This window comes from Rhinopithecus roxellana, chromosome 11, assembly GCF_007565055.1.
Source record: "Rhinopithecus roxellana isolate Shanxi Qingling chromosome 11, ASM756505v1, whole genome shotgun sequence".
In the NCBI taxonomy this organism is placed as follows: Eukaryota; Metazoa; Chordata; class Mammalia; order Primates; family Cercopithecidae; genus Rhinopithecus; species Rhinopithecus roxellana.
Genome location: NC_044559.1, coordinates 44777586 through 44800442, shown reverse-complemented (window position 1 = coordinate 44800442; position 22857 = coordinate 44777586). Strand labels below are relative to the sequence as shown.

Here is a 22857-nt window from a genome sequence, read left to right as displayed (position 1 = left end):
CAAAAAATACAAAAATTAGCCCAGGGTGGTGGCACATGCCTGTTGTCCCAGCTACTCAGGAAGCTGAAGCAGGAGGATCGCTTCAGCCCAGGGGGGTTGAGGCTGCAGTGAGCCATGATCATACCATTGTACTCAGAGTGAGACCTTGTCTCAAAAAAACAAAAACACACACAAAAAAAGAAAAAAAATGCACTGAAGATTATCTGAGACAGCTATTTCTACCTGTGGTAATTAGTAAACAGAACTAAAGAGTAAGGATAACATCAACTGAACTTTGTGTGTGTGTGTGTGTGTTTTGTTTTTTTTTTTTTTTTGCAGTACTATGAAGAAATTAACAGAGGATACTTTTTCCAGATGTCAAAACATTCCAAAAAGTACATAAAATTATTTCCAAAGCAGCCAGCTCTAAAATTAATACTCTACCTTGAAATAAAACTTACTAAATATCACTTTAAGTATTAAATATATTCATATACCCAAGTAAATTTAGGTTACAAGTTTAATTCTGCATGCAAAGCAGATTTGCAAATTCTATCCAAGGACTCAAATTTCAATTAATTGGTAAAATAAAACACAATAAAATCTACATCATCTGGGCCTTCGTTAAGGAAAACTAGACAAAACTGCTACTTATTAATATAAGATTATTAATATAAACCTGTAGAGATTTACAAATGCTCAGAGAACATCTTAGGGATATAAAGATGAAAGCTTGGCCGGGCGCGGTGGCTCAAGCCTGTAATCCCAGCACTTTGGGAGGCCGAGGCGGGCGGATCACAAGGTCAGGAGGTCGAGACCATCCTGGCTAACACAGTGAAACCCCGTCTCCACTTAAAAAATACAAAAAATTAGCCGGGCGAGATGGCGGCGCCTGTAGTCCCAGCTACTCGGGAGGCTGAGGCAGGAGAATGGCGTGGACCCGGGAGGCGGAGCTTGCAGTGAGCTGAGATCCGGCCACTGCACTCCAGCCTGGGCGACAGAGCGAGACTCCGTCTCAAAAAAAAAAATAAAATAAAAATAAATAAATAAATAAATAAAGATGAAAGCTAAACTAAAAAGGATTTTCCAAGCATGCTAAATTTTCTGGCTTTTAACATATTACAAAGTAATTTTGAATTATAAAATTTCTGTAAATAAAAAATTTTTAAATACTTAAGCCAAAATATCACACATACTCATCTCCTCTTTTCTCATCAGTTATTCTTTCATCACTGTCTTCTTCACAATAGTCAACAGGAAAAACAAGCAGTCTAGAGCAGGATCCTGAAGATCAATGATATAGTAAACCCTTTATCTACAAATCTAACCTCATTTCAGGGCTCCAACAGGTTATCAAATCATCCATTTAACTCCTTATCTTCTTCTCACAACAAACTTCTATCTTGACTTCTCCCGTTTCCATTAATGACACTATTAACACCTCTGCACCCAGCAGAGAACTCAGAATCACCTTAAATTCTGCCTTCTCCCCACAGATTCTGTTTTTTTTTTTTTTTTTTTGAGACGGAGTCTTGCTCTGTGGCCCAGGCTGGAGTGCAGTGGCCGGATCTCAGCTCACTGCAAGCTCCGCCTCCCGGGTTTACGCCATTCTCCTGTCTCAGCCTCCCGAGTAGCTGGGACTACAGGCACCCCCCACCTCGCCTGGCTAGTTTTTTGTATTTTTTTAGTAGAGACGGGGTTTCACCGTGTTAGCCAGGATGGTCTCGATCTCCTGAACTCGTGATCCGCCCGTCTCAGCCTCCCAAAGTGCTGGGATTACAGGCTTGAGCCACCGCACCCGGCCTCTCTCCACAGATTCTTTCTAGCGGTTTCTACCCAATTACTGTCTTCTCATTCCCACTGCCATCAATCCTTTTCCAGTTCAGGTCAGAACTACTATAAAAGCCTTCTAAGCATCTTCCCTTTCTAAACCCATCCAGCTGACTGTTCCACAATTCTCTTTCTGAGGCTCTTCTGCAACAGTATAAACTCTCATCTCCTTCCTGTCACAAACACACACACCACACACTCACTCCCAAACATGCCACACACGCTGCTGACTCATGCATGTGTCACCACCACCCAACAATATACACATGAAGGTACTGCCTTAGATACAGAAGCACAACAGACACCATCATTTATAATGAATTCTACCCATTCTTTAAGGCTCAGTTCAAGTCTCATCTTCATGAATTTTTCAAATCACTCCAAGTACACTCCAAGCAACCATACTTATTGACATTTGGCACTTTATATTTCCTCTTGGGGGTAGTCTTTGGAACACTAATTCATATATGTTTTTCCTATGTCACTCACACCCTTCTATTTCCATCCCTCCCTTCGATTTCCAGTCAAACAGCCAGGCTTTCAAAACCCTTTGTTCAGAGATTCCAGTGGCACAGAAGGTAGAGCAGCACCTTGTGTTTAGTAAAACCCAAGAAGAGACCATCTTGAATGACTTGATGAAAGAAAGGAGTAGACCTTGTGAGCAATCTCAGAAGAAATTCTAGAGAGGATGGAATCAACTCCATGGCAGCAAGACCTCAGTAAAAAGTGTCTGCTAGATATAAACTAGGTGTCAAGTCACAGGCACTAGGGCCCACAGTTGGTGGCAGAGCCACACAACCTGATGGAACCTTGTGGAAGACAATGCAAGACAATACTATAACCAATGCAGGCAAAATCTGAACCATATGACACCAGGCCTTCCAAGAACATGAGGAGAGGGAGGCCCAAGGATGACTGAGGTTGAATTTCTTGCCGAAGAAGTAGAATTCAAATCAAGTTAATTTAAAGAAAGCAAATGTGGTACCTTCTTTCCATCTGAGTTTTCAGACTAAGATTCATGTTTGATACACTTGTTATGTCTTCCTATATCCTTGACCAGATTATAAACTGAGCAAAACCTATTACATTTGTTTTTCCCTCATTTTGTAACACACCAGTTAGGTCCATACTTAAGTATAGAACTACATCAACAAATATCTAGAATATTACACAGCAAGCAGTGACTTCAGCACCTTCACATTCTAGCCCCATTAAAAAATATGTAACTTGTAATTGAATCCCCAAAATTATTAAACACTTTTGCCTCTACAACTTCAGCATTTGAAATAAAAAGAACTCTTAGGCAAAATACAACAATCACTAAATTATTTGTTAAATGACTTAGTCTGAAGCTCTCTGGTTCTATAATCCACAATTAAACATACTGTTCTAACATGGTTTCCAAGACATTCTCCTGGTTTTCTTCCAATCTCAATAGCTTTTCTTCCTCAAACTTCTTTGTTGGCTTCCTTATGTTTCTGAATTAAACAGCCAAGTGCCCCAAGCTTTGGTCCTCTTCTCTCTAACCTCTAATTACTCTGGGGACCTTAAGTCAATCCCTGGGCTTTAAATATCAGCTATTTGGTGATAATTTAAAATTTTGTATCTCCAAGTTGGATCTCTCCCCTAACTCAAGATTTGTAAAACCAGCTGCCCACCTGACATCTCAATTTGAATGTTTAACAAGTGTCTCACAGTTAACATGTCCAAAACTGAATTCCTAATCAGAATTTCGTATTTCTGAGCCTCAGTTTTTCCATCTACAAATTGAAGGGATTAGACTACTAAGAGCCACAAAATTGTTCAATAAAAGTTTGTTCCTTTCGTCACTGCTCTGAAAGTCTACCATCCTACAACAAACCTGGCACTGTGGCAACCCATACACTGGTTAACTATTCAAATCTAGCTATGACAATAACACAAGTACAAATCTTTTGCAATCATTATCTTCTAAAAGTCCTAAATTAGTGTGAAATTGTATGTAAATAATAATTAGATATCAAAAATGAGCTGGCATTCCTATAAAAAGAGGTCACTAATACCGGGTGCGGTGGCTCAAGCCTGTAATCCCAGCACCTTGGGAGGCTGAGACGGGCGGATCACGAGGTCAGGAGATCGAGACCATCCTGGCTAACACGGTGAAACCCCATCTCTACTAAAAATACAAAAAAAAAAAAAACTAGCCGGGCGAGGTGGCGGGCGCCTGTAGTCCCAGCTACTCGGGAGGCTGAGGCAGGAGAATGGCGTAAACCCGGGAGGCGGAGCTTGCAGTTAGCTGAGATCCGGCCACTGCACTCCAGCCTGGGCGACAGAGCAAGACTCCGTCTCAAAAAAAAAAAAAAAAAAAAAAAAAAGAGGTAACTATTATCTATAGCATCTGTATCAAATGAGTAGATTTGAACTAAACATACTGTACACTTCCCAGGAATTTGTGGATAAGTTGGACAAAGTAAAATTAAGTAACACCTGCCAGGGTGTTACTTGGCCTTACCAGCACTATGCCTTAATTAACTGAGGTGACAACCCTCTACAGCTACAACTAACTTCATTCCAACCAAACCTAAGTCTTCAAAATATAACAAATTTAAATGTTACATTTTAATCTGTCAAGGCTACATTAGCTGTAATAAAAGTTACAACTCTAATATTCTTGTTTCCTTTTAAACCACTAGACAATTAGCAATCCACTGACTAGAAGGAAAGAAGATCTAGAAGAAAAAAGTTAACTTATATTGTGTCAAATCTAGCATGAAACAGTATTAATGCTCTTTCTGTTCATCTTATCCATCTCAGGAGGATTTCTAGCTCTTTACATACTTACTCTATCTGAACACTTCAGTTCCTCAATCATAACAAGAAAGTGAGGAGGAGTAATACAGATATGTCTTGAGCTTCAGTAGGACCTATCTTAGAGCATAGTTCCTTTACACACTTTGAGACATCCTAGGTCAATCAGGTACCTTAAATCACAATCCCAAACAAAACTAATGTAACAACCTAGAGCAACATTTACCAAAGATTTACCATGCGCTCAGAAATATGGAAAGATATAACTAGACAAAACACTGTCCCTGTGATCAGAGAACCTGCAATCTAATGGGATGAAAGACCAGTTTTCTTAAACATGTATGGAAATGGAACAATTAACTCCAAAAATACACATCAATCCAGCATTTAAATAATAATAAAACAACGTTTCCAAGAACTACGAACATGCTACTTCATTCAGAATTTAATTTCTGTCGGCCAGGCGCGGTGGCTCACGCCTGTAATCTCAGCACTCTGGGAGGCCGAGGCGGGCGATCACGAGGTCAGGAGTTTGAGATCAGCCTGACCAACAAGGTGAAACCCTGTCTCTACTAAAAATACAAAAAAATTAGCCAGGTGTGGTGGCGCGCACCTGTAATTCCAGCTACTCAGAAGGCTGAAGCAGGAGAATCGCTTGAACCTGGGAGGCGGAGGTTGCATGAGCTGAGATTGCACCATTGCTCTCCAGCCTAGGCAACAAGAGTAAAATTCCATCTCAAAAAAAAAAAAAGAAGAAAAACTGATTAAGTTGGACTTCACTGATATTTAAAACTTCTGCTCTGTGAAAGACACTGTCAAGGGAATGAGAATACCAAAAACCAGAAAAAAAATTTGCAAAAGATAAATGACTATTATCTAAAATAAACAAAGAACTCTTAAAACTCAACAATAAGAAAACCACTCAACTGAAAAATGGGCAAAAGATCTGAACAGACACCTCACCAAAGAATATATATAGGTTGTAAATAAGCATATAAAAAGATGTTGAACATCTTTTCAAACGCTGGGGCGGGGGGGAGGTGGCTCGCGCCTATAATCCCAGCACTTTCGGAGGCCAAGGTGGGCTGATTACCTGAGGTCAGGAGTTCAAGACCAGCCTGGCCAACATGGTGAAACCCTGTCTCTACTAAAAATACAAAAATACAGCATACATCATTAGGCAATTACAAATTAAAACAATGAGATACCACCACATACTTACTAGAATGGCTAAAATCCAAAACACTGACATTACCAAATGCTGTCAAGAATGTGGAGCAACAGGAACTCTCATTCATTGTTGGTGGGAATTCAAAATGGTACAGTCACTTTGGATGACAATTTGGCAGTTTCTCACAAAAATGTACTTTCATCATGTGATACAGCAATCTTACTTCTTGCTACTTACCCAAATGAGTTGAAAACTTAAGTTCACACAGAAATCTACACATGGATTTCACAGCGGATTCATTTATAATTGCAAAATTCTGACCGGGCACAGTGGCTCATACCTGCAATCCCAGCACTCTGGGAGGCCAAAGTGGGTGGATTCTCGAGGTCAGGAGTTCAAGACCAGCCTGGCCAACATAGTAAAACCCCATCTCTACTAAAATTACAAAAAGTTAGCCAGGTGTAGTGGCAGGCACCCATAGACTCAGCTACTTGGGAGGCTGAAGTACAAGAATCACCTGAACCCAGGAGGCGGAGGCTGCAGTGAGCCAAGACTGCACCACTGCACTCCAGCCTGGAGAACAGAGCGAGACTCCATCTCAAAAAAAAAAAAACCTTTACACCCGTATAGTGTGGGAAATTTTTTCTAATTGCAGAAAGTTGGAAAGAACCAAGATGTCCCTCAGCAGGTGAATGGATAAACTGTGGTACATTCAGACAATGGAATATTATACAGCTCTAAAAACAAATGGGCTATAAACCCACAAAAAGACATGGATGAACCTTAAATGCATATTACTAAGTGAAAGACAACCTGAAACAGTTACATAATGTATGACTCCAACTATACAACATTCTAGAAAAGGCAAAACATGAAGACAGTAAAAAGATCAGGGGGGTTGCAAGAGTTAGAGGGAAGGGATGAATAGAAGAGCACAGAGGAGTTTTAGAGCAGTGAAATCACTGTGTGCTATTATGATAGATACTTTTCATTATAAATTTGTCAAACCCCATAGAATCTACAAACAGAGTGAATCCTAATGTAAATTACGTACTTTAGGTGATTATGTGTCAATGCTGGTTCATTAATTGTTAACAAATATACCACCCTGGGGAAGGATGTAGACAGTGGGGGAAACATGGGGGCAGCAGGTATATGAGAACTTTCTGTACTTTCTGCTCAATTTTGTTGTGAACTTAACACTGCTCTAAAAAAATAAAGTATTTTTAGGCCGGGCGCGGTGGCTTACGCCCATAATCCCAGCATTTTGGGAGGCCGAGGTGGGTGGATCACCTGAGATCAGGAGTTCAAGACCAGCCTGGTCAATGTGGTGAAACCTTGTCTCTACTAAAAATACAAAGGTTAGCCGGGAGTTGTGGTGGGCGTCTGTAATCCCAGCTACTGGGGAGGCTGAGGCAAGAGAATCATTTGAACCTGGGAGGCAGAGGCTGCAGTGAGCCAAGACCACACTACTGCACTCCAGCCTGGGCAACAGAGCAAGACTCTGTCTCAAAAAATAGTAATAATAATAATAATGGAAAGTATTTAAAAGGACACAGGGCTGGAGTGGTAGGAACCACTGCTGTAATCCTAGCACCTTGGGAGGCCTAGGAGTTTGAGATCAGCCTGGGCAACATAGTGAGATTCCATCTCCACAAAACATTGTTATAAAGTTAGCCGGGTATGGTGGCACATGCCTGTAGTCCCAGCTAGGCGGAAGGCTGAGGTGAGAGGATCACTTGAGCCTGGAAGGTCAATGCTGCAGTGAGTTATGATCACATCACTGCACTACAGCCAAGAGGCAAAGCAAAATCTTGTCTCCAAAAACTATATATATATCCTTGAGGGCATAAAAAGCCCTTCATGACTGATTGGTTTTTGTTTTGTTTTGTTTTGTTTTTTTGAGACGGAGTCTCGCTCTGTCGCCCAGGCTAGAGTGCAGTGGCGTGATCTCAGCTCACTGCAAGCTCCTCCTCTCAGGTTCACGCCATTCTCCTGCCTCAGCCTCCCAAGTAGCTAGGACTACAGGCGCCCGCCACCTCGCCCGGCTACTTTTTTGTATTTTTAGTAGAGACGGGGTTTCACTGTGTTAGCCAGATGGTCTCGATCTCCTGACCTCATGATCTGCCCGCCTCGGCCTTCCAAAGTGCTGGGATTACAGGCATGAGCCACCGCGCCCGGCCAGTTTTTGTTTTTTAACAGGATCTTACTCTGTGGCCTAAGCTAGAGTGCAGTGGCATGATCATGGCTCACTGCAACCTCAACTTCTCAGACTCAAGCGATCCTCCTACCTCAGCCTTCAGAGTAGCTGGGACTACAGGCACCCACCATTACACCAAGTTATTTTTTAAATTTTTATTAGAGACAAGGTCTCATACATTGTCCAGGCTAATCTTGAACTCCAGGCCTCAATCTTCCCGACTCAGCCTTTCAAAGTCCTGGGTTTACAGGCATGAGCCACTGCACACAGCCACAATCAATCTTTTAAGTATCTTCTCAGCTACTCGTCCAAATACATACATCAAGAATATCCTACAATATTTCCCTTTAATAATTTATTATCTTTCACTAAAGCATAGAAATGTACTTTACTATGGAAAACCAGTTTCATCTCTTGATATTTATACCTAGTTCTCTCACATATATGAAAAGGTACCAGACCGGGTATGGTAGTTCACGCCTGTAATCCCAGCATTTTGGGAGGCTAAGGCAGGCAGATCACCTAAGGTCAGGAGTTTGAGACCAGCCTGGCCAACACGGTGAAACCCTATCTCTACTAAAAATACAAAAATTAGCTGGACGTGGTGGTGGGTGCCTATAATCCCAGCTACTCAGGAGGCTGAGGCAGGAGAATTGCTTGAACCCAAGAGGAGGAGGCTGCAGTGAGCCAAGGTTGCACCACTGCACTCCAGCCTTGGTGACAGAGCGAGAGTCCACGAAAGAAAGAAAGACAAAAGAAAAGGAAGGAAAAGAAGGAAGGAAATGTACTGCACTTCCAAAACGTGAGTCTGAGTCCCTCTCCCTCTCTTACATCTGAAATACTAGCCAAATCCTTAGGACCCAAGCCTCTCATCTGAAAAAACAGGGACAATAATGGCTTACCTATCTTTACGTGGAGGGCTAAAACTGATCACTTCAAAACCCAAGTCCTATAATTAATAGCATGAACACTTGTCAGCTTGACATAACATCAACTTAAGTTCTGTATGGAGCTTCAGGTAAAGAACACTAACTTCACTGAATCCTCAGGTACCTTCCCTCCTAAAGCACCCCACATCTCCTTTTTTTTTTTTTTTTTTTTTTTTTTTTTGAGACAGAGTCTTGCTCTGTTGTCCAGGCTGGAGTGCAATGGCAGATCTCAGCTCACTGCAACCTCCACCTCCCGGGGTTCAAGTGACTCTCCTGCCTTAGCCTCCTAAGTAGCTGGGACTACAGGTGTGTGCCACCACATCCAGCTAATTTTTGTGTTTTTGATAGAGACAGGGTTTCACTGTGTTGGCCAGGCTGGTCTCAAACTCCTGACCTCATGAACCACCCGCCTCGGCCTCCCAAAGTGCTGGGATTACAGGCATGAGCCATGGCGCCCAGCCTCCATTTTTATGAATAATAATCTGTGTCGGTCAGGTGCGGTGGCTCACACCTGTAATCCCAGCACTTTAGGAGGCACAAGTGGGTGGACCACAAGGTCAGGAGATCGAGACCAACCTGACCAACATGGTGAAACCTCGTCTCTAACAAAAATACAAAAAAAATTAGCCAGGTGTGGTGGTGTGCACCTGTAATCCCAGCTACTCAGGAGGCTGAGGCAACTGCTTGAATACGAAAGGTAGAGGCGGCCGGGCGCGGTGGCTCAAGCCTGTAATCCCAGCACTTTGGGAGGCCGAGACGGGCGGATCACGAGGTCAGGAGATCGAGACTATCCTGGCTAATACGGTGAAACCCCATCTCTACTAAAAAATACAAAAAAACTAGCCGGGCGTCGAGGCGGGCGCCTGTAGTCCCAGCTACTCGGGAGGCTGAGGCAGGAGAATGGCGTAAAACCCGGGAGGCGGAGCTTGCAGTGAGCTGAGATCTGGCCACTGCACTCCAGCCTGGGCGACAGAGCAAGACTCCTTCTCAGAAAAAAACAAAAAACGAAAGGTAGAGGCTACAGTGAGCCGAGATCTCGCCACTATACTCCAGCCTGGGTGACAGAGTGAGACTCCGTCACAAAAAAAAAGAATCTGTGCCTTCAGGAGAGGTGAAACATCTCATCCAGGGTCACAGGCTGGCAAGTGAACCCCAGTTCTGACTCTCGCGCCCCCTCGCTAATGCAGCACAACCTTCCATGATTATAAACACATTGCCCAAGATTATCAGGTTACAAAACAGACTAGCTAGCTACCACTAATACTACCTCCTAAACAAGTCCCCACAAGTTTGCTTCACTCTAGTCTCCCCTGCTATACCCCTATTCCAAGCCACCACTATTTGTCACTTGGATTACTGCCGAGATTAAGTGATATAGCACTTCCACTCTATCCGCCATCCTTACACAGAATAAAATTAAAACTCCCCAGCTTTACTTACAAACTTTTACATAAAGTGACTTTCTTTCTGTTTCTTTTACAAGTCAAGATCATTCTCCCTTTGGGGCTTTGTATTAGAGATCTCCTCTGCCTAGAATGTTATTTCCCCAGATTTTCCACATATCATTCTCGTCATTAAGATCTCAGTTTAAATGTCACCTCCTCAGAAAGATTTTCTCTGACCACTCAGGCAGTCTCCATCACATCACCCTACTTTAATTTTCTGCATAGCACTTATTACTATCTGGCATTTCTTTCTGCATTTGTCTCTCCACACTAGAGTGTAAATAGAACACAAATAGCAAAGACTGTCTTGTTCACGGGTGTATCCCAACATCTAGTATATGTGCTTTCTAACACACTTAATATTGAACAGATTATATGTTTTATATGCAATCATCTTTTCAACAGTATTTTATGTAATCTTTCAGAAAATCCTAAGCAACTTCAAATCACACAGCAGATGCCCAATAAAAAAAAAAAATTTGCTAAAATAATTTCTGTAAAAACAATGCCTTCAACACTTCTAATATATACCACAAATATCCCTGACATATCTTCCCAATACACACAGTTGCACAGTTGGGGAGGGATGGGTAATGGCTCTTCACATCTGTAAAAATGACCCACACTTACGGAGATCACTCCTCCCCTCTAATTCCCAGCCCCGGGGGGAAGGTGAGGATCAAGTGCTAGGAGTGCCTTTCCAACCTCATCCGCATGCTTCGGCTACACCGCAACCTCTGCTAGTCCCTAAAGATGACATGTAATTTTCATGTCTCCATGCCTTCACTCGTAACAAGATGCTTGCCTACTCCTATTCCCCTTCTTACCCAGTTTTATATACCTAGAAATCTGGTACTCCTCCGTCAAGGACCAGCTCAAATGTTCCCACCTCAGTAAAGCCCACCTTGACCAACTCCAATCTCATGCTAAATATAGTCCTTTTACTTTTTTTCTTTTTGTGAGACAGTCTTGCTCTATCATCCAGGCTGGAGTGCAGTGATGCGATCTCAGCTCACTGCAACCTCCACTTCCCAGGTTTAAGCAATTCTCATGCCTCAGTGTCCCAAGAAGCTGGGATTACGGGCATGTGCCACCATGCCCAGGCTAATTTTTGTATTTTTGGTAGAGATAGGAATTTCGCCATGCTGGCCAGGCTGGTCTCCAACTCCTGGCATCAAGAGATCCGCCCGCCTCAGCCTCCCAAAGTGCTGGAATTACAGGCATGACCCACTGCGCCAGACCTTTAATTCCTTTTTTACCACTTCAAAACAAACTTCTAAAATAGTTCTTAGTTTACTGGATTATGATTTGTTTCTAACACTCAACTGTGAAAAATTCATTATGTCCCTAAACAGTATCTGCATGTAACCATTGCTTATTAATCATTTAGTCAATAAAAAGAAACTTAATATTCTGCTGGTATCAAAAGATAATATTCCACAAAAAGTTTAGCTGGTTCTGAAAACTGAACTAGTTCCTGTTTAAAAATAAACTTTAGCTCAATTAAACACCAAAAAGTGAAGGTAATTACCCACCACAAACAAAAGAGCAAAGGATTTAGAAGTGGTTTAAAAACCATAGAAGTGATGTCTTCAGAATTCCACACGCAAGTGTATTGTTCTAACTTTTACTGTGCAACACTATAAGAGATCCTTTCCTTCTGCTGCAGAATAGGGATAATTTCTTCATATATCCAGGGAATCCTGCCTTGCAATAAATCAACTTACAGTTGAGAATAATTACAGTGATGGCCTGCATAACCATGTGTCAATCAAAGACAGACTATATGTGACAGTGGTCCCATAAGATTACATAACAAAGTTGAAAAATTTGCCTTGTGACATCAAAGCCATCATAATGTCATGGCACAACACATTCATTATTCACATGTTTGTAGTGATGCTGGTGTAAACAAACCTACCGTGCTGGCAATCTAGCTATGTGTAGCATATAAAATTATATACAGTACATAATATCTGATCATGATAATAAGTATGTTACCAGTTTGTTTACTATACTTTTGATTGTTATTTTACAATGTTACTCCTACTTACTTTAGAAAAAAAAAAGAGTCTCCTGTAAAGAAGCCCTAGGCAGGTCCCTCAGGAGGTATTCTAGAAGGCATTGTTATCATAGATGATAGCTCTATGCATGTTATTGCCCCCTGAAGACCTTCCAATGGGACAAGATGTACAGGTGGAAGACAGTGATACTGATGATCCTGACCCTGTGTAGGACTACGCTAATGTGTGTCCTAGATTTTAACAAAAAAAAGCTTCAAAATAGAAAAAAGCTTACAAGGTAAGGATCTAAAGAAAGAAAATATTTTTGTGCAGCTACACAATGTGTTTGTGTTTTAAGTGTCACTACAAAAGTCTAAAGTTTTTTTAAAAATTAAAAATTTAGAGTTAAAAAGTTACAATAAGCTAAGATTAATTTATTTTTGAAGAAAAATATTTAAATAAATTTAGTGTAGCCAAAGTGTTCACTGTCTATAAAGTCTACAGTGGTGTATAGTACGTCCTTGACATTCATTCATCACTCACTCACTGACTCACCCAGAGCAACTTCCAGTTTTGCAAGCTCCATTCATGGTAGTGCCCTATATAGGTGCACCATTTTTTTTTATCTTTTACATCATATTTCTACTGTGCTTTTTCTATGTTTACGTTTACACTCATGAATACTTACCTTTGTTAGAAAAACACCACAATATTCAATACAGTAACATGCTATACAGGGTTTATGACCTAGGAACAACAGGCTATAACCCATGGCCTACTGCGTAGTAGGCTACACCATCTAGGTTTTGTCTAGACTCTATGATGTTCGCACAATGACAAAATCACCTCACAATGCATTACTCAGAACATTTAAGCCATACATGACTGTGCACTGCTAAAACTAAGTGGATCTCAACAAATGGTGCAGGGACAACTAGACAGCCACATGCGAAAAAACTGAGTTGGACCTCTGCCTCAAATTATACGCAAAGTTCAATTCAAAATAATCAGAGACCTAAATTTGAGAGCTAAAACTAAGAAACTCTTAGAAGAAAACATAAATTGTCATGACCCTGGGTTAGGCAAAAGCACAAGTGACAAAAGAAAACATAGGTAACTAGACTTCACCAAATTAAAACTTTTGTGTTTCAAAGAATACCATAAAGAAGGTGAAAAGACAACCCACAGACAGAAGAAAATATCTGCAAATACAGGTAAGGGAATTGTATCCAGAATAAAGAACTCTTGCAAAAAATCACTAACAAAAAGATAAATAACCCAAATGAAAAATGGGCAAAACACTTGATACAAACACTTCTCTAAATAAGACATGCAAATGGCCAATAAGGACATGAAAAGATGCTCAATATCATTAGTCATCAGGGAAATGCAAATAAAAACTAGGAGATGCCATTCCACTAGAATGACAATTAAAAAAAAAAAAAAAAAAACAGACAATAGCAAGTGCTGATCAGGATGTAGAGAAATGGAACTTACATTGCTGGCAGAAATGTAAAATGAGCCGGGAGCGGTGGTTCACGCCTGTAATCCCAGCACTCTGGGAGGCCGAGGCAGGCGGATCACCTGTCAGGAGTTTGAGACCAACCTGGCCAACATAATGAAACCTCATCTCTACTAAAAAAATACAATTTGAAAATACAAAAATTAGCCAGGCATGGTGGCGCATGCCTGTAGTCCCAGCTACTCAGGAAGGTAAGACATGAGAATCGCCTGAACCCAGGAGGCAGAGGTTGCAGCTGAGATCACATCACTGCACTCCAGCCTGGAAAGACAAAGTGAGACTCTGTCTCAAAATAAAAACAAAGTAAAATGATTCAACCACTTCGGAAAAGAGGCAGAAAGTTCCTCAAAGGTTAAATGTAATTAGCACATGACCCAGCAATTCCATCTGTAGGTATATACCCAAGAGAACTAAAAACTTACATTCACACAAAAACTCGTACACAAATGTTCACAGCAGCATAATAGCCAAAAAGTGGGAAAAAACTAAATGCCCATCAATCAATGAATGGATAAACAAAATGCTGTTTATACAATGGAATACTAGCCAGCCATAAAAAGGAAGTACTGACACATGCCACAACATAAACCTTGAAAACATTATAAATGAAAAAAGCAACATAAACGGTCATATATTGTACAATTCCATTTATGACATATCCAGAACAGGCAAATCTAGAGAGACAAAGTGTCTCTTTGTCTTAGTGGTTGCCAGGAGCTGAGGCAAGGGGGAAATGACTCCTTAATGAGTAGAGTTTCTTTTTGGGGTCATGAAAATGTTCCAGGATTATACAGTGGTTGGTAATGGCTGTACAACTCTGTAAGTATACTAAAAACTACTGAATTGTATAAAGTGGTGAATTTTATTTTAAAGGGGTGAATTTTATGGTATATGAAATACACCTCAATTAAGCTTTTTTTTTTTTTTTTTAGAAAAAATTGGAAATATATGCAACTGATTCCAATTAGTATCTTATGCATTCAAGTATTTTTCATTTATATGAATTAAAACCACCCACATTACGGCCAGGAACAGAGGCTCAAGCCTGCAGTCCCAGCACTTTGGGAGGCCGAGGCGGGTGGATCACTTGAACTCAGGAGTTTGACACCAGCCTGTGTAACATACCAAGACCCCGTCTCAAAAAAAAAGAGACCACCCACATTAAAAACTGACCTGACAAAGGATGAAAAATCAAAACTGGGGTGTGTTAGTTCAGGAGTGAGGGGGACAGTTTGCCCTCAATATGTGAACAGCAAAAATAACAAAAGTTATTTTTTTTTGTAAGAGAGAGGGTCTTGCTATGTTGCCCAGTTATATGGTTTGGCTCTGTGTCCCCACCCAAATCTCATCGCCAATTGTGATCCTCATGTGCCGAGGGAGGGACCTGGCGGGAAGTGACTGGATCATAGGGGTGGTTTCCCTATGCTGTTCTTGTGATACTGAGTGAGTTTTAAGGAGATCTGATAGTTTGAAAGCGTGGCACTTCCCTCGCTCACCCTCCCTCTCCTGCCTTGTGAAGAAGGTGCTTGCTTTCTCTTCGCCTTCTACCATTATTAAACGCTTCATGAAGCCTCCCCAGCCATGAGAAACTGTGAGTCAATTAAACCTCTTTTCTTTACAAATTACCAATCTCAGGTAGTTTTTTTTTCTTCTGAGGCAGGCTGGAGTGCAGTGGCACGATTCTGGCTCACTGCAACCTCCACCTCCTGGGTTCAAGCAATTCTCCTGCCTCAGCCTCCCAAATAGCTGGGATTACAGGTGCGCACCACCATGCCCAGTTAATTTTTTTGAATTTTTAGTAGAGATAGGGTTTCACCATGTTGGCCAGGCTGGTCTCGAACTCCTGACCTCGTGATCCACCCGCTTTGGCCTCCCAAAGTGCTGGGGTTACAGATGTAGTTCAGCTCACTGCAACCTCTGCCTCCGGGGTTCAAGCAATTCTCGTGCCTCAGCAGCCCGAGCAGCTGAGACTACAGGCATGTGCCACCACACCCAGCTAATTTTTGTGTTTAAAGTACAGACGAGGTTTCACCATGTTGGCCAGGCTGGTCTTGACCTTGTGATCTACCCACCTAGGCCTCCTAATGTGCTGGGATCACAGGAGTGAGCCACCGCGCCCGGCTGGTAGTTATTTACAGCAGTGTGAAAACAAACTAATACCCAGGCTGGACTCGAATTCCTGGGATCAAGCAATCCTCCCACCTCAGCCTCCCAAGTAGCTGTGACTACAGCCACATGCCACCACACCTGGGTAGTAGTTTTTTCCATTACTAAAATATTTAGGGCCGGGCTCAGTGGCTCACCACAGCTAAATACAAAAATGAGCCGGGCAAGGCCGGGCGCGGTAGCTCATGCCTGTACTCCCAGCACTTTGGGAGGCTGAGGCAGGCAGATCATGAAGTCAGGAGTTCGAAACCAGCCTGGCCCACACAATGAAACCCCATCTATACTAAAGACACAAAAAAATTAGCTGGCCATGGTGGCACGTGCCTGTAACCCCAGCTACTCAGAAGGCTGAAGCAGGAGAATTGCTTGAACCCGGGTGGTGCAGGGTGCAGTGAGCAGAGATCGTGCCATGGTACCCCAGCCTGGGCAACAGGGAGAGACTCCGTCTAAAAAAAAAAAAAAGAAAAAAATTAGCCAGGCATGGTGGCATGCATCTGTAGTCTCAGAAACTGGGGAGGCTGAAGTGAGAGGATAGCTTGAGCCTGGGAAGTCAAGGCGGCAGTGAGTTGTGATCATGCCATGCACTCCAGCCTGGGAAACAGAGTGAGACCCTATTAAAAAAAAAAAAAATCTAACCTGGGCTCAGGGGTTCATGCCTATAAATCCCAGCACTCTGGGAGGCCAAGGCAAGAGCACTGGTTGGGCCCAGGAATTCAGACCAGCCTGGGGGCAATATAGGGAGACCTTGTCTCTACAAAAAATTCTTTAAAAAGCCAGGCACAATGCTGCACACCTGTAGTTCCAGCTACTTGGGAGGCTAAGGTGCGAGGACAGTTTGGTGAGCCATGATCAGCACAGCACTCCGGCCTGGGAGACAGAGCAAGACCCTGTCTCAAAAAAAATTTTTTTAATCTAATTAACTAGGCAGCAGAAAAAATATCAACTTTATATTCAATTTACCTGGCCAACCCCCATTTTAAAATTCAAACTTATGGCTCCTGTCGAAAACTTCATGGAATTAACCAAAATACCACCCTTCCAAAAAGCAAAGAATGCTTACGGATCCAGATTTTTCAGGTAGTGAAATCACTGGTATAATTCTATGAAAATACCTTTTACAAATCTAGTAGCCTAAGTAAAAATGCCTAGTATTTCTGAAAAGTTTATGAACAGTCATTTTAACTTCGATGATGCTAAAAGGTTTCTGACACTTGAAAAAATTAGTTTTTATATACTTTCTAAAAATCAATTTCAAGGGGAAAAATATTTTACTGAACTGGAGAAAGAGGACAAGTTTCCACATAGATGCAGTAGGTAAGTCAAGATGGTTTAGTGCCAAGAGACTGTGTACCCATAAAACACCGTATCTCCCACTCACACAAGAGAAACACACACACCTATTTTCCAAATGCATCAGCATTCACCTATGTACTACATAATTACATGTGTTATCCTTGGTATACAAAAATCCTGTGGACCAGCTAATTTTTCATCTAAGACTGTTGACAGGTAGCAGTAGTGAATCACATATTCTCCTGTCTCATCTGCCTTATCATCAGTGACACACGCTGCCAACATCTGAGGTTAAGAATACAAACTGAAGCTACAGATTATTTTCTCCTTCCCATGATGCTAAATGTTACCTCCATACAATATGGAATGGCCAAACTTAGCATCCAAGACCCAAGTAACTGCCCCAGACTCAAATCTGAAGTAAACCAGAAAAACATAATATTTAATTTTTATTTTAATAATATGACACAAACACTATAAAATGTTGAACATCCTCTACAGGCAAAGAAGTATGCGATAATAGATATAAACATACCAACCACATTTTTTTTTTTTTTTTTTTGAGACGGAGTCTCGCTCTGTCACCCAAGCTGGAGTGCACTGGCCAGATCTCAGCTCACTGCAAGCTCCGCCTCCCGGGTTTACGCCATTCTCCTGCCTCAGCCTCCTGAGTAGCTGGGACTACAGGCACCCGCCACCTCGCCCGGCTAGTTTTTTGTATTTTTTAGTAGAGACTGGGTTTCACCGTGTTAGCCAGGATGGTATCGATCTCCTGACCTTGTGATCCGCCCGCCTCGGCCTCCCAAAGTGCTGGGATTACAGGCTTCAGCCACCGCGCCCGGCCACCAACCACATTTTTAAAGAGACAGCCATAATTTCAAATATTTGTCTCATAAGCCATCAAAGTCCCAGAAACACCAACTACAGTACAAACTGCATATCCTAGAATACCTCTATAACCAAAAATGCTTTGTCAGACCATGTATCCATATTTCAGTGTTGAATATATTGTCTCCATAGATAGATACTGGGTATAGAACTATACCCATTTGGCAGAGGTCTTAAAACACTAATTGGGAAGCAAAATAGAAACATAAACAGATAAACTGAAATCAAGGCTAGCATATTCTAAGAAAAGAAAGTCTCACACAAGAGAAGACTGAATAGAGCCCTTGGGGTTAAAGTAGTCAAAAAAGACTTCTCTAGAGACAGGACCTCTCTTGGCCCAGAATACAGTCTCCATGAATACAAGTAGAGAGGATTTCAAACAGAAAGAATGGCATAAAGAAAGGCCAAGAGGAGGGACTTCATAGGAACAACAAGCAAGTTAGTGTGGCTGGAGTTAGGGATTCTCAAAGAAATTAGAGTTAGGACTGAAGAATGGATCAGTGCCAGACTACAGAGAAACTTGACCACCACACCAAGAAGCTTGAACTTTATTTTGCCTGTATAAAGGAGTTTTCTGTAAGTCCTTATGTTGTGATGTGAGGAGGTAAAAGTGTTGAAATGGGCAAGCATTTACCCAAAGCATAAATGGAGCACAAATATTCCAAATCAAATACCAAATCAATGAGAGGATAAGTATTCAAAGCCCAGATACAAAAGAATATTACTGGAAAGGAAGAGGCAAGCAGCAATGCCCAAATAATAAAAGTGAACCAAATCAGGCCAGGCACTGTGGCTCACGCCTTTAATCCCAGTACTCTGGGAGGCCCAGGCGGGTAGATGATCATTTGAGGTCAGGAGCTCAAGACCAGCCTGGCTAACATGATGAAACCCCATCTCTACTAAAAACACAAAAATTAGCCGGGCGTGTTGGCACGCGCCTGTAATTCCAGCAGCTACTAGGGAGACTGAGGCAGAAGAATCGCTTGAACCCGGGAGGCGGAGGTTGTAGTGAGCCAAGATCACGCCACGGCACTCCAGCCTGGGCAACGGAGTGATGAGACTAGGTCTCAAAAAAAAAAGGCGGGGGTTGCTGGGCGCAGTGGCTCACACCTGTAATCCCAGCACTTTGGGAGGCTGAGGAGGGCAGATCACGAGGTCAGGATCGAGACCATCCTGGCTAACACGGTGAAACCCCGTCTCTACTAAAAATACAAAAACTTAGCCGGGCGTGGTGGCGGGCGCCTGTAGTCCCAGCTACTCGGGAGGCTGAGGCAGGAGAATGGCGTGAACCCGGAGGCGGAGCTTGCAGTAAGCCAAGATCGCACCACTGAACTTCAGCCTGGGCGACAGAGCGAGACTGCGTCTCAGGAAAAAAAAAAAAAAGGCGCAAGAGGGAAAAAAAAACCTGAACCAAATTAATAGTGGTCTACTTTTGTTTTGTTTTGTTTTGTTTTCAAATGGAGTCCCGCTCCGTCACCCAGGCTGGAGTGCAGTGGCTAGATCTCGGCTCACAGCAACCTCCACCTCCGCGGTTCAAGGGATTCTCTTGCCTCAGCCTTCCGAGTAGCTGGGATTACAGGCACACGACACCATGAGCGGCTAATTTTTTTGTATTTTTAGTAGAGACGGGGTTTCACCATGTTGGCCAGGCTGGTCTCGAACTCCTGACCTCAGGCAATCCGCCCGCCTCAGCCTCCCAAAGTGCAGCGATTATAGGCATGAGCCACCGGCCGGGTCAGTGGTCTCCTTCTGTAATTCACATTTAAAGTTTACATTTATTATAAAGCACATGAACAAGCTCTCACTGTGTCAATTACACATATGAAGCAATTTGCCTCAAATATTGTACAACTGGATCATGAGTTCCAAAACAAATGTTAATCCTCAGACTTTAAATGTGACATGCCATAACCCCTATCTGCGTACAGACATGGATCAAGGCCACGAGCTTGAAATATATTACTATGAATGAGTTCATCATACCCAAACAAATTTCAAGAGTAAATAAATGGGTGTCCCAATGCTCTGAGGCATTAATGAAAGGTGTTAAAACAGCAACAGAAAATCCTTCATGACATTCAAATAACATCCTTCTCAAACGAGCAAAATGTGTCATTACTGTCCTACTATCTCGTAAACCCCCAATAGCCCAATAAAAACAATGTTATGAAATTTTAGTATAAAGAGCCTGCCTATCTTTAGAGCTAAAAGTCAAGAGGATTCTAAATTTTTTTAGAATTACCTCATTTAATTCAAAATAATAACAAGGAGACAAGATCCAGCTTTATTTCTCGCATAGTTCAGATGACTTTCCCAAAAGCCTTGGCACAAGCCAAGATCAAAATTCCTTATGGTTTCCCCTGGTTTATGTTTTGTACACTGAGTCATCCATGTTTGATCAAAACAGGGGTACTGCTGGATGCTGCACAAGTGATAAGTTAACTAAAACACACAGGTAAAGAAATCACTCTTTACAGAATAGGTCCCAGAGTTAAAGATTTCTCTCAGGCCAAGCGCGGTGTCTCACGCCTATAATCCAGCACTTTGGGAGACCGAGACGGGCGGATCACCTGAGGTCGGGAGTTCGAGATCAGCCTGACCAACATGGAGAAACTCCCATCTCTACTAAAAATACAAAATTAGCCGGGCGTGGTGGCGCATTCCTGTAGTCCCAACTACTCAGAAGGCTGAGGCAGGAAAATCGCTTGAACCTAGGAGGTGGAGGTTGCGGTGAGCCGAGATAGCGCCACTGCACTCCAGCTTGGGCAACAAGAGCGAAACTCCGTCTCAAAAAAAAAAAAAAAAACCTCGAATTGTGTTCCTAAAACGGTATTTTTGCGTATTAGATTTATTAACATCATCATAAACACGGTGAAACCAAAATACTGGTAAAACGGGGCGGCGCTTACATCGACAGTCTACGGAGTTATAGAAAAGGGTAATCAACTGACGGAAATACACAATTCTCAGCAAGAGAGTTTCAAAACACCAGTGTATCTCAAAGATAATGGGCCGGTTCAAACTTCCAGGCTTAACCTAAACTGCCTGTGCCTTGCGCTTAATGCCAGCATTCACTACAGTTCTTTTGTCTGTGAAATGACCCGCACCAAACCACAGCAGAGAAAAAACAGATCCTTGCACTGAACACTCGTTACTTAGAACAGGAGGGGTAGACGAATCTTTCCACTAGCTCCAGCTCCTCCTCCCCACCCGCCTCGTCGTCCCCCACCTTTATTTTCCTAGAAATGGCAACTAGAGGCCACCGCAGGAGGTGGAAAGCAAGCGGCCGAGATACTGAAACACAAGTTTGGAGACCAGAACCAACTTGTGGCGATGGACCCAAGTGTTTACGGCCTATTGCGGAGTGGGACCGAAACCCCACTAGCTAACCCGTCTCCGGCAGGAAAAGAAGTTGTGGGGAAATCTGGCGGAAGAGCGGCGGCGGGACCCGCACCGCGTCCAGCCGCGGACGGCCGGCGATCGGTAAACAAGCTGGGCGGACCCGCCCTCCCACAGCCCCTGGGCCGTCCCCACACCCGGAGCGCCTAAGATGGAAGGGCCGACAGCGGCGGCCCGCGCCCCTGCCCTCCCCGCGCCTGCGACGCGGCCGCCCCCGGGGTGCCGTGAGGGCGGGCAGCCCGGGAGGCCCGGCAACCTGGGCGCCGCCTGGGAGTGAGGGACCCGGCAGGCCGCGGCGGGGCGCCCCCCGGGGCCCGGTTACCTGGCGGCGGCGGCTCCCCCTCCAGCTCCTGCTCCTCCTCCCCGTCCGACGGGCGCTTACGGGCGGCGGCGGCGGAGGCGGCGGCGGCGGCGGCGACTCCCCGCGCAGCCCGCGGCGACGGGTCGAGCCCGGCCCCTCTCCGCCTCCCTCCGCGCCGCCGCCCGCCCCGCTGCTGCCGCCTCCGCCTTCTCCCCTCAGTCAGGACATGGTCTCCGCGGGTCCGCGAGCGGCTCCTGGCTGCCGGAGGCCGGGGTAGAGGGGCGGAGAGGAGGCGCGGAGGCTGGGGAGCCCCGGAGGGCGGGGGCAGTGAGGTGTGGGAGGCGGCCGCGGGCGCTGCAGACCCCTAATGGCGGCAGCCGAGGGACCCGGAGCCAAATAAACCCCGCGGCGAGCGGCATAACGTCAAGACCGGACCCAGACGCTCGCCGCCCTGTCATTGGCCCCGAGGCCGCCGCCGGCGCAGCCAATGAGCGGCCGCCTCTTTCCGCGCTCAGGGGGCGGGTCGAAAGAGGGTGACGTCAGCCGGAGCGCGGCCTCGATTGTGAGTCGGCGGCGCGCGTTGGTCCCGCGCCGTTTCCCTTCCGCGGACGACTGTGGGCATGGGGGTGCCGGACCGCCGCGGGGTGCGTGGCGCTCGGGGGCGCGGGCCGACGGCGGCCCGGAGGGCGTCGTCGTAGGTGTCTGAACGGGCGCTTTGCCTCTTCTCTGCGACACATGCGCCAGAGTTTTAAGTTAACCCGCAGGTCTCACACACCCTAAGCGATCCACGTATAACCTAGATGCTGCTTTGCTTTTTCTTAAGGACTTTGAAGCTCTTCATAAAACACCAGGGAAGACAAAGCTCTAGGTGCTTTGTGATGGTTTGATTTTTTAAATTTATGTTTTGCAGTGTCCGATTTTTACCCCTGCTTTTGCTGGGGCTA

The 22857-nt window shown here is 44.0% G+C and overlaps 1 protein-coding gene across 2 annotated transcripts in view; it reads right to left on the bottom strand.

Annotated features, from left to right (window-relative positions):
* ZRANB1 (zinc finger RANBP2-type containing 1) overlaps positions 1-22330 on the bottom strand; it is a 74924-nt gene extending 52594 nt beyond the window's left edge. For both annotated transcript variants that reach the window (XM_030940091.1, XM_030940092.1), the window contains exon 1: positions 21935-22330. The gene's annotated coding sequence lies outside the window, so the exon portion shown is untranslated. The remainder of the gene's footprint in view (positions 1-21934) is intronic.
* Positions 22331-22857: the final 527 nt, after the last annotated feature.